Source organism: Ictidomys tridecemlineatus, chromosome 15 (genome assembly GCF_052094955.1).
Source record: "Ictidomys tridecemlineatus isolate mIctTri1 chromosome 15, mIctTri1.hap1, whole genome shotgun sequence".
Lineage (NCBI taxonomy): Eukaryota > Metazoa > Chordata > Mammalia > Rodentia > Sciuridae > Ictidomys > Ictidomys tridecemlineatus.
In genome coordinates, this window is record NC_135491.1 from 54,062,103 (window position 1) to 54,075,057 (window position 12,955).

General features: G+C 46.9%; 1 long non-coding RNA gene across 1 annotated transcript in view; it reads right to left on the reverse strand.

Moving 5' to 3' along the window:
- Window positions 1-12,710, reverse strand: part of LOC144371069 (uncharacterized) — a 30,806-nt gene extending 18,096 nt beyond the window's left edge. The window contains exons 1-2 of the long non-coding RNA XR_013431228.1: window positions 12,153-12,710; window positions 11,539-11,699 (exon numbers count right to left, since the gene is read on the reverse strand). This is a non-coding gene — a long non-coding RNA (uncharacterized LOC144371069). The remainder of the gene's footprint in view (window positions 1-11,538; window positions 11,700-12,152) is intronic.
- Window positions 12,711-12,955: the final 245 nt, after the last annotated feature.

A 12,955-nucleotide genomic window follows, 5' to 3' on the forward strand; every position in this document is an offset into this window, starting at 1 on the left:
GAGTTGGGGAAAAATTTTTAAAAGGAGCAGGATTAAATGAAGTCTCCCCCTTGTCACTACCTGCACCTTCTCCTTTATTTGCTGCTGCCCAACTGGTAGCTGGACATGATGGCAGGCATGGCTTCCCTTTGGGGTAGGAGATCAGACAGATCTGCGGGTGAAGTTTTCTTCTGCATTTACCAGCTCTACACGCGGGGACACAGTTCCCGACTCCTCTGTGACTCCGTTGTCCCCACCTGGAGGAGAGGAGTAATCAGGTGTGTTCGCCAGGGGGAAATGAAGACGGCCAGCACTGTGAACTTGGCACAGAGGCTGAGCCAAAGAAAGCATTCGGCAAAGGATGGGCTTCCTTGTGCGTGTGCCTGTTTTGCTCCTGGCCGGATCCCTCAGGTACAGAAGGGGACGGTCACAGTTCCTTTCAACCCGCTCCTGGGCTAATTGAGAGCAACCTCTGGGAGGACAGTGCTGATGTAGCCAATAATGGGAGCCGGGCGTTCTGGAACGTGCGGTCAGGTCACCGCCTGCGCCCCGGCCCTTCCCCTCGCGCTGCCTGGATACGGCATCTGATACCAGCGTGGAGCCGGTTCCTTCCTCCCTCCAGCTGGCTTTATTGATCCCCTCATCCTAATGGGGGCAGGGGAGGAAGGAGACGAAGGAGAACTGAGGAAACGTTAGCCCGGGCGGAGGGGAGGCCCACTTGCTCTGTCTCCCCTCACAGCCAGGGTGGGAAAGGGCCCAGGATCGGCCTGAGCCTCCGGCTTCTTGTTCTCTCTTTCCCAATCAATTCCCAGAATGTAGCCATTTTTAATTCTCCATTTATCTTACTTGACCAGGGTCATGTCTGTTTGCAGGGCAAAGATTAAAGAAGTGGCAGATAAGTGGTTGATATGGCTAGTAATAAATGAATATGAGCTTCCAGCCCGGTGTAATTAAAAATGTATAAACTCACATTTTATGCCCCCTTAAAAGTTTACAATCTTCCTTCGGAATCCTTCGTGAATCACCATTCAACTTGCTTTTTAGTCATCTTGGCTGATAAGGAAAGGAAAGGAAATGGAAGGCCCCACCTAAGACACCTCTGCAGGGCAAGCTCAGGCCCGCTCAGGAAGGGGGGCTCCAGAGGGGAAAGGTGTCACCAGTCAACTGTGACTTCGCAGTTTTCCAGCTGAGAGCCAAGGTCCTTCTCATTCAAACCACACAGGCCCAGTCCAGGAAGCAGGCAAAACCCACAAGGCCACCCCAGGCCAAGTGCAAACAGGGTGCCACCTGTGCCGGGGGCCAGACCAGGAGAGAGCTGGAGGCTGCGTGTGCTCCAGCTTGGTTCCTTCCATCCACTGCCCCCAGGTGCCACCATTAGGAGCTCTGAGGGCCTGCCCCACGGAGGACAAGGAGAGCATTGGGTGGGTCTGCCTCTCCCCACCCCAAAGAACCCCCTGAATTCTAGCAGAGGGAGAACCACCCGGACTGCCAGGTCCCAGCCAAGCTACACCAGGCGCCCGGTTGAACCCAGTCCTTGCTGGAGCCCTGCCCGTGACATTGGATCCCCATTTCACAGGTGTGAAGAGCGAAGCTCCTTGAGTAAGTTCCTTGGGTCGTGCTCAGAAGGGAAGGAGGGTGCTCCTGCCCGCAATCAGCATCCGGCACCTCTTCCCGCACGCCAGGCGCTGGGCGGGGTGCTGTCGGGGTTCTGTGTCTGAGCCACCTGTGATGATGCACCTACTAAGCATTAACTTCACTCTGAAATCCTCCCTTGCACGGCTTTGAGAGGGGAGGGTCCCCTGAGCAAGGGCTGTGGTGTGGAGAGGGAGCTCCCCACCTCCCTGCCACACAGTCGGGTTGGGAAGAGGGAGAAAGCAGCGTCTCCGGGCTGGAGGGGCCCGGCGCCGAAGCGGTTACCAACCACTTTGTTCAACCAGACTATTTACAAGTAGTAACAGGGTATCTGTTTCCTGTCATCTCCATCATATATCTTAAGGCAGAGAGATTGGAAGCCCATTACAGTCTGATATCTAATCAATACACACCGTATTCCTACAGCAGGAAGTAAAAGAATAGGCCCTTGGGAACCAGAGTTCAAATTACTCTACTGTCGATTCCAGATAGCAGCTAATGATAGGCTAAGCCGGGTGGGGGTGGGTGGGGGGCAGGGGTGGGTGGGAGAAGGGGAAGAAGCAGCCATGGTGAATGGGATGGTTAATTCACAGATCATTTGCTATGGATTCACTTTTGCCTCATTTATAAACGATGTGCAGTCAGTCTCTTAGCAGGTGCAAAAACAGGCACGTGAGTGCCCAGGCTCCCCTTCTGACTTCAAAAGCTTTCCTTTATGCAGGACCAAGATACTTCAGACATCTAGGCCGGGCTGCACAGTTTGCATGTGTCTGAGTATGAAATCATGCATCTGGACATGCTCTTAGTGTACTTAAAGGTGAGGAGAGGAACTTAAACGTTCACTGGTTTATGCAACAAGTGGTAACTGAATGCCTATGGGACCCTGTCCATTGTGCCAGGCCCCACATGCAGCTTCCAGAAAATCTTATGCAGTCCTGATCTCTCGGCACATACATGTTGGCAGGGAAATCGTAATTGCTCAATCAATGTTGAAGCTGATTGGTGAGGCCAAAGGGTGTAGAGAAGGTCATCACTTAGTGAAAGAGGAAGAGTGCAGGAGCCACCAAGTTCTGGCTGTCCTGCCTGCTAGCTTCGTGGCCCTCAGAAGGCTACACACACTCTGAGCTGCATACCTCTTGGGTTATCGCAAGGATAAAAGAAGATAAGAAATTAGACCTTTTCTATCTCAGCATCAGCCTACAGTCATCCCTCCAAGAATGTCCCTGCCTTGGTTTTCATGCTGCAAGTGAGCATCCTGCACTCACCAGCCTGGGTGGACCCTCCAGGAACCCGGTTACCCGTCCTCTGCCTCCTGCATAAGCAGGCGTCTTCTGGCTCATCTCTGCCAGGCTGGGGCGCTCACCCTGCTGCAGGTGACCGTGCTTGGTCCCTGCAGGGGCTCCTCTCCCAGGTCCAGACCCTGAGTCGCAGGCCTCCTCAGAGTCCTGGGTCTGCCCGGTGGGCACTCTGAGATTCCACATCCGGAAGACACGAGGGTGGCATTGTCTTCTACAGTCACTACTGATGTGACCTCTGTGTTCCCATTTTGTCCTTTCAGCTCTTCTAATACCTGTGCAATATTCCCCTTCTATTGCCTTATTTAACTAAAATACCTGGTGTGGTTTGCATTTTCCTGATGGCCCTGGCTGACACAAAGGGTGGTGGCCTGAGACTGCCACAAAATGTTAAAGGGACTTCATTATTTCTCTAATTCAGAGCCAGAACAACTTGTGTGTCCAGGAGAACTCCATGGCAGCAATACCTACGTGTGTGCACACTGACACACAACAAGCCATATGCCCAGTCCAGACCCTCAACCCTCCACCCGGAGGCTCCCAAGCTCATGCCCAGAGGAGAGCCAGGCTGGAGCCGGTTCACCCCTCCCGGCCTCTTCCGAGTCCTTTCCACCACCCAAAGTCCTCTAGAGAAAAGGACACCAAACGTCCTGTGTTAAACTGCAGGCCAGGGCCAGGGAACCTTCCATGGAACATCTGAGTCTCAGCGTCGCGCTTCCCAGATGCCTTGCTACGTAAACAACATTGCTAAATGTTAGAAAGAATGGGTTTGGGCTAAAAAGCACTTCCTCCCCTGTGTGGATTTTGTCGTCTTTATAACAGAGCACAGGCCTTGCCACCTGACACAGGGCCGGACACACAGTGTCCATTAGAAGACGCAACTTCATTAGCGGGAAAAGCTCAAGGTGGTATCCGCATGGCTTCGTTTCAGCTTCTTTAATTCAGCAGAGACAGGACTTGTGGGTCTATGGTCAGGGCTCCTCTGTATGGCGTTCAGGTGGTGCGATGTGACTCGGGGCACCTGCTCCACCTTCCTGCTGCTCCCCAGCAGCCTCTCTGGCCACCAATTTTCCCATCCGTAGTGATGCCTCTTCGGCCTCCTTGGCACCCCCTGCAGTATTTCTCCTGGAGGCTTTTGTCCTCCTGGGCTCATGCCCGCTCACCGTCCACCTTTAGCTGGACCTCACAGGCTTGGAGGTAGATCAATCCAGCACTGCCTGGTCTCCGTCTGAAACCGTGACAGGTCTCCATCCTGTCTTCTCTATCCTCTCTCTTGGAACTAGTGCCCTCAAGGAGCCAGGCTATACCCGGCATGATTTTCTGTCCCTAAGGAGCTGAACATAATGCTTCCGTAGGTTGAGTGTTTCTTTGACTTGGTTTATATGAAATGTTCGTTTAGAAGTCAGAAATAAATACAATAGACAACATCATCTGCAGGTGAAATAACTCTAGATTTAATTCTGAGAGCTCCAAATCCCACTGCTTCCCTCTCTGTTTTGGCCACCAGTAAGTTTGCAGGTAAGTTCTGCGCTTGATTTCCAAAGCTTCCCTGAGTCTAGTTCTCCTGCTAAAATCCCATGGCTTCCTTCCAGGCCCTCTCAGGATGCCCTCAACCATACACTCTCCACCCACATCATTTCCTGCATCTTGAACTTTCACCTCCACCTGAATTGTTTTATTATTTTATGGTATCTATTTTTTTTCCCAAGGCCCAAATATATTTTGGAAATAAATGAAGTCCAAGGGGAACTACCAAGCCAAAGATGAGGCACACAAAAAGACGATGTGCCTGTTCCTACCAGCATGTGAGCATGGCTCTTTTGTAAAGAGTAATAACCCTGGGATTACTTCCTCAGTGTGAAATTACTCAGTAGCCTTAATTATTTTTTCAAATAGAGTTGATTTTTCCAATATAAAAGCAATTTCTAAATTTCTATTTTCAATTTTTAGGAAAATGCCAAGAGAAAAAGAAGAAAAGCATCTGCAGCACAGTTCTAGCACCTAGAGACAATTCCAATCAGGAGCTACACATCTTTTCAGACTATGTTTCGTACACCCAGAGCAACGCCTGCACCGTGCTCGTTCACAGGTAGCCCCCGTCTCGCTGCCAAGTCAACGTTCCCACATTTCAGCTCATGATTCATGATTAAAAATATGAGTTGTCAAAAAACATTGGAACAGAGAGTAACTCCAATCACACTTATCCTTCCCTTCATCAATTAGAAAAAAAATATGTACATATAAACTCTATATGTAGAATCTTATACGTTTGTGTAGAATATTTTATACATCTGTATGTATATTTTCTAGTAAAATTGTTATGTTTATAAAGCCCTAGGGAGTTTTTGTATATTCACACATGTGTTCTGGAGTTTTTAGACACTTGACCATTTATGCAGGCACCATAGGCCTATGATTCCTGGGAGAAGGGAAAGAAGTGGTGTGAACCCTGTGATTTGAATAGAAAACTGCCTGGATTCACTTACCAGAGAGACACAGTGAAGCAGGACCCGACCAGACCCAGCTCAGTCTTGCTGATGTGAAGAGCCGGAGGTCAGAGCCCAGGAAGGCAACTAGCCCTGGTGGGAAGAGTGAGATGGCTGGCCAGGGGCACGGAGAGAGAGCTCGGGAAACGAGGAAGCGGGCACTGGAATCTCTCCTGAGTGCTGGCTTTCGTATGAGCCAGAGGGAACTACCCATGACTCACACTCTGCAGCAGGCAGAAAAGCCCCTGGAGCTCACGGAGAACTGAGAGATGGTTCTCCCACGAGGCAGAGAGCAAAGCTCTCCGTAAAACACAGAGCATCAGAATCCTCAGGAGGACACCATCTCAGTGGTGGGACTGAATAGGAAGAGCTGTAGCACCCAGCCTAAAAGTGGGCCTGAACAGGCTGCAAACAATTCCCAGTGCAGCAAAATCTAGTCCCAGACAACATGTTACAGAGTCGTATATTCAATAAAGCTCACCATACACACAAATAGGTAAGCATGATCTGCTACCAAGAGAAGAATCAATCAGTAGAAGCTAACCCAGAAATAACTGCTAAGATCAACAGCTACCGTACGACAGTTATTGTAAATAAATTCCATGTGTTCAAGGTGGCATAGGAAAAGAGGAATGGGATGAATAGGAAAAATGAATACATGAAAAGACCCAAATAGGACTTCTAGTCATGTAAAAGAAATGCACTAAAGAGAATGAACAGGTTAGACATCAAAGAAAGGGAAAAAGTTAATGATCTTGCAGTTGCAGCAATACAAAGTAAACAAAACAAAGTAAGAATAAACAAACCAAGAAAAAAACTTGAAAAAAAATGGACAGAGAATGAGCAACTGCTATCAAAAGACAAAGCAATTTAATATATAACTGATTATGCCCAAGAAAAAAGTGGAAGAGAAAAAAATCTTTCGAAAAAGTATTGAAAATTCTAATATTTGAAAAAAAATCTGATAAAACTATACATCCATAGATACAAGCAGTTCAATAAACCTCAAGGAAAACACACCCATTGATAGAAATTGTTAGAATCTCAAGCTGGAAAGGAAGTCTTAAAAGCATCCAGAGAAATATATTATATTCAAAAGAAGAACCCAAAGAATTATAGAAGATTCCTTGTCAGGAATTATGCAAGATAAAATGACAGAGATTAAAAAGTTGGATTTACACAATTTAATAGAGAGTGCCAGAAACCCTAAATTTAAAGAGTAAATAAAAAATGTTTTATTCTCATTTTAAACACCCTTTTAAAAATATTTGACTCATTACAGTAAAACAATTTATTGTGGAACATACTAGATCTATACATGTAAAACACATGATAAAAATTCTACAAAGGATAGAAGATGGAAATATATTTACATAGTTGTAGAAATGGTATAATATTTGAAGGTAGACTATAACAGTATAGACATTATTATAGTCTACTACAACTTATGTACAAAATCATAGAAGACCAATTCTTTAAAAAGGAGACAGATGTAGAAAGCCATATTAGAGGTAAGATAGAATTTTAAAAATTAGTCCCAAAGAAGGAACTAAGAGAAGAAAAAATAAAGAACAGAAAGAATAAATATAAAAAAATATAGGGCTTGGGCTGTGGCTCAGTGGTAGAGCACTCACCTAGCATGTGCGGGGCCCTGGGTTCAATCCTCAGTGCCACATTAAAAAATAAATAAATAAATAGAAATATTGTGTCCAACTACGACTAAAAAACAAATATTAAAAAATAAAATAAAAAATATAGAGTAAAACTCAACACATCAGCAATTGTACTAAATGTAAATGAACTAAATACTCAAATTAAAAGTCAGATTACCACATTGCATAAAAAAGCAAATCCAATGTATTAGTCAGTGTTCTATAGACTATCTTTCTTTATCTATCTATCTATCTATAGATATAGATATAGATAGATAGGGGAAGAGAAAGGGGGAGAGACAGAGATAGAGAAAGTGAAACTTACTTTAAGTAAGAGATTTACTTTAAGGAATTGAGAAAGAGAGAAAGAGAAACTTACTTTAAGGAATTGGCTCATTCGATTATGGGTAATAACAAATCCAAAACGTACAGAGCAGACTGACAGAATAGAGACTTAGAGGAAATGACTTTACAATCTTGAATCCAAAGGCAAGCCAGAAGTAGAATTACTTCCTTCTCGGGGTACTCTGGTCTTTTACCTTAATGTTTCAACTGATTGGACAAAACACATGCATATTATGGAGTGTAATTTGCTTTTCTGCAAAGTCTATTTATTAAAATACTAATCACATCTATAAATGTCTTTACAACCACCTCTAAACTTGTATTTAACCAAAGAACTAATACCATAATCTGCCATGTTGACCATCACCCACAAGTATATTTTGACTGGGAACCTGCTCCAAAAATAAAAATATAAATATAAAAATACAGATAGTGTAAGTAAAAGGATGGTAAAAGATTCACCGAGCAAACACTCACCAAAGAGTGCTGGAGGGGCTATCCACATTTCAGAAAATGCAGATGTTGAAACAAGGAATATCAGCAGGGATAAAGAAGGGTATTTCATATGATAAGAGGATCCATACATCAAGAGCACATGGCCATCCTAAGTGTACATGAATCCAATGGAGACCTTCAATTTACATGATCCAAAACACGACGGGACTGAAATGAGAAATTGATGATTCCACAATTATATTCAAAGACCTTAAGATGTATCTCTTAGTAAATGATAGAATAAGTTGACAGAAAATCAGTAAGACTGTAGAATACTTAAGCAACATTATCAACCAACATGACCTCCTTGACATTTATAGAACACTCTACCCACTAACAGCATAATGCACATTGTTCTTTCAGTGTATATGAAATATTCTCTAAAATAAATTATATCATGCACCATAAAACAAAGTTTCATAAATTTAAGGAAAGTAAAATCATATAAAATATGTTCATTAATCACAATGGAAAAAAATTGGTAATCATAATAGAAAATATGGGGAAACTCTCCAGATACTCGAAAGTAAAGCTACAATCTAGTATATTATAATTTGTTTCCCAAAGAAAAAAAATCTTAAGTTAGATAATATTTTGAAACGAATAAAAATCAGAACACATGTCAAAACCTGTGAGATGCAGCTTAAGCTGTACTTAGAGGAAAAATGGTGTCACCAACTGCTTGTATTCTAAAAAACAAAGATCTGAATTGGTGATCTCATCTTCCACTTCGATGCATTAGAAGAGCAAATTGAAATAGACAGAAATGAAGCCAGGAAACAATGAAGATAGAACAATCCATCGAATAGAGAAAAGCAATAAAGAAAAATCAATGAAACAAGAAGCATGTTTTTTTAAAGATCTGTACAATGGGCCAATCTTTGGGCCAGAATGCACGCGCTCACAGAGAATGCACGCGCTCACAGCCCACATGCGTAGCCACCCATGTACCCGTCTCCAGCAGTAGACTGAGGTTCCTGGGCACAGGGTCTCTATCTTCCTGGATCTCCAGAGCCTAACACTGGGCCTGACAACACAGAACTGAGTTCAACCAACACACAAGGAAGCCACCAATGCAGACAGCCCTGCCCTGCACAGGAGAAGTGGAACAGCCCTGGAGCGCAGGGTGGTTTTCATGCAGGCATGGAAGTCAGCGTGTGCTCATGAGACTTGGGGCCGGGACCACCACCTCCTTGCAAGATGTCCTCTTCCTCTTTCTGACTCACCTTGTGTTTCCTCTCTCTTGCTACCAGAGACTCTGTGGGACAGGGGTATTGAAGCCCAGCCCTTGTTGAAAATCTGAGTCCACAAAGAAAAAATAAAATAAAATAAAGAGAAACCAGAATGAGAAGGCCGCCTTTATTATAGCTAAACTGTTGGCTTAACTTCCTAAAATACCGTTGAATTTTCTTTCTGCCTACAGCTGTGTTTATAGAAGGCAATATCATGTATGTAAATAAATTCAGATGCCGCTCGAGTTATTTTAAAACAATCAGTCTAACACTAATCAGCTTACTCAGAGACATAATCTTACCCTAAAAAAGTGGCAAATCAGTACACAGTGTGCAGAGTAAACTACATGGAGACCGGGCAGAATATAAATGCCAGGACGCCGTCCATGTTGGGATTCGAGGTCGGTCCCTCCAGGTGCACTGGGAGAGCAGCCTTGCCTCCCTCTTCACCGGCCTCGACCCGGCTCCCGGAGGCAGGAGGCAGGCCTGAGGTGTCCTCCATAAACTTTCTCCTGTTCTCCGTGGTGACTACACCCTTGCCCACCGCCATGTGCATGCATTTCCTTTGCCCAGAGTCTACAGGGCCCTGTGGCCTTTCGAGACCATCCTACTTCAGCGCCCACCTCAGTACTCTCTGTCCCGCGGAGCACACCATCTTGCCTACCCTTCCATTCTCACAGCATCTGAGTCAGTCACGGGTCATAGATGTGGCTAGCTGCTAGTTCATAAAGCTACTGAGCGTTGACGGTGCACCCCAAGGCGTACTCCCTCAACCAGCCCTCACCCTGGGAGTTCCATGATTGAGGAAACGGAGGCCCTGTGTGGTAAAGAGCCTCCCCACCTTCACTGCTGATAAAGGTCGAGCTCCTGGAGAGCCCAGCTCCTCCTCTGCCTGAACTGCTGCCTACCCATGGCAAGGCACCGAGCTGCGTCCCTCACCTGGGTTATTTCTAAGCATCTCAACTTCTGTAGTTTGAGGATGCAGACACGGAGGCTAAGGGAGCGATTGGCCATTCTCTTATTTCTCAGATAATAAGGAATGGGGCTGAATCTCAACCTGCCGCCATACCATTTTAATTCTTTTTTTGCAAAACCACATCTAGGAATTCTTTTTGTTTTCCTCTGGTCATTGGTACAAATAGCTGTGTCTCGGAGCCAACTTCCAGCACAGGATAGCTCATCGCCAGAGTTCTGTGGTTTCAAAGATGCTGCGAATGACACGAAGAAAACCCTCTGACTCCTCTTGCAGGGTCCAGAGTCTAGCTGAGCACAAACTAAAACACAAGAGTAGGGAAGATTCCGGAATAACCCGGCACAGTCCTCAGAGGAGGGTGGCCGTGAGGGCTGGAGACATCTGGGCAGGCCCCTGGGAAGAGGACCCACCTGGATTGTGACTCCAACTCTCTGGGCACACTGTGTAACCGCGGCCACACTCCTGAGCACCCGAGCCTCGTTGTGCAAAGCTGAGGTTTCCACTGCGCGCTGTGGATATGTGACAATCAGCCGTTCGGCTCCCGAGGGGCTCGGGCTACCTGCAGTGGAGACCCTTAGGCGCAGTGTCGCCGTGATGCCTCTTCGGTAGGCTCCTTTGGCTTTCTCATTTCTTGGATGAAAATGAGCTCTTCTGTCTTGGGGCTTGGCAGAGGAGTAGGTGAGGCTGGGGGCCAAGCCTGGTGTGGCAGGAGGCAGCCACAGAACCATCGCCAAGCGCTCCTTCCTCCCCCTCCAACTAAGCCTGTGGTGAGGAACGGGCGAGGGCATTTGCTGTCCCTCGGGAGTGTGTCCGTGTGACCTTCGGGAGACACTGCTCCTATATGCCAGGCCCCAGCCTCATTTCAAAGTCCTTTAACTTGTATGGGCCAAGTCTGGCTGATTCGGGGGGAACTTAAAATGTCAAAGACCCTCACAAATAGTCATAAAACAGGGCTTACGCCAGTGGGATGTTTGACCCTGATGCCTCTGGATATAAGGATTCCTATTCCCCGTGCCCTCTTCTAGAAGTCTCCAGAACATAACCCATGAAGATGGGAAGCACATGTATCAAAAACATTCTGTCACGGTTACTCTCATTGTTGCAATGATAATTATTGTCAGAACTGAGTCAAGCTCCTGTTACTCTAACGCCTACCACGAGCACTCTGCTGCCACCCCTCCTCCTCCTCTTCCTCCTCTTCTTCCCCTTGCTCCAGGAACTGTCAACACTCCAGCTTCTCCTCCTGCTACACTCGCTGCCGCCCATTCCCACTTCTCTTCCCACTGCCAATACCACAACCACCACCACCACCTGCTGCCACCTCCCTCCTCCTCCAAGCCCCACCCCCATCCCAGTACACCCTCTTTTCCTGCTGCCATTACTACAACGACCGCCAGCATTGGCATGCGACTGCCATTGTCACAACTCCCCCTCCGTCACCTCCTCTACCTGTGTTTCAGTCAGCGTCGCGTAGCTGGACCAAGGCACCAGGCAAGAGCAAGTTAGAGGAAGGAGAAGCTTATCCGGGTCTCACAGTTTCAGAGGTCTTCGTCCATAGACAGCGGAACCCATTGCTCTGGGCCCAAGGCAGCCGATGATGGCGGAAAGGCCTGGCAGAGAAGCAGATGGGGGGAAAGGGGAGTCACCTCAGGGAAGATGAGCCCTTGTAGCGTGTGACACCAGTGACCCACCTCCTCCTACCACAGTCCACCTGCCTGCAGTCACCTCCCAGTCAGGCCATTCATACCAGGAGGGACTGATTGGTTACAGCTCTCGCAGTTCACTCACGTCACCTCTGAACATTCCTGCATTAGCACAAGAGCTCTTGGGACCCTTGAATCCAAACACTGCAACCCTTCTAGGTAATTCCTACTGCTGCTTCCACGTATCTCCAACACCACTCTATGCTAGGAGGAGCATTTACTACCATTACTGCTAATAGTCTAACTGCCAACACCACCAACCAGCCCATAGCTCTTCCTCCTCCCCCCATAACTACCACCACTTTTCCACTAGGAATACTACTATTAGCACCTATTAGCTCTTTATTTTTTTATGCTTACATAGTACCAAGCAGGCATTGTGCTCAACACTGTGCATTCCTTTTCACTGGCCAACACAAAAGCTCTGCGATGGAGGAGGCCTCTGTGGTCCTCATCGGGTAGAGTCATTGAATGACCATCCCAAGGCCCATCATGGAGTCGCAGCAGTCCTCTCTGATCCCCAGGCCTGTGCTCTTTCTGAATCTCCGTGCTGCTTCCAACCATGTCAGTCAGTGTGGACGATGTTTTTTGATGTTTCTCTTTGTCCACGTTCTTGTGAGGGGAGATGGGAAGTGCACCCAGTGGGGAAGACAATGACTGATCACAGAGCTTCAGGGTAAACAGGAAGCTCACACAAAGAAGCCAGCCAGCCGGCCAGCTTGTCTGCTGACCTTGGCCTTGGTCATTTGTCCTCCCCACATCCCCTGCTATGAATGAGCAAGTCCACACCTGAGATAATCTATGCAATGGCACCAGGTAGAATTTTGCTGCCCCCTTGGGCAATCATTAGACAGGATTCACGCAGATCAGTGATGGCAGGGGATAATACATCCTGTGTTCACACAACATCTTTGTCACCTGGGCCTCTTTACCCTCCAATCCCGCCCCACCCCCAGCTCGGAACAGGCATATTTCTGTGTATCTGTGAGAAAAACAACAGCCATTCCTGCCCATCCCGGACTGTCTGCCACTTCCTTCTTCAAACGTGTGGGGGTGCACCCATTTATGCATTCAGGAAAGCAACCATCCCTTCGGTGAATGTTGAGAAAGGACATGATTCACACCAGAGCCTGAGCATAGTTGGAAAAGACGGAGAGTTTTAG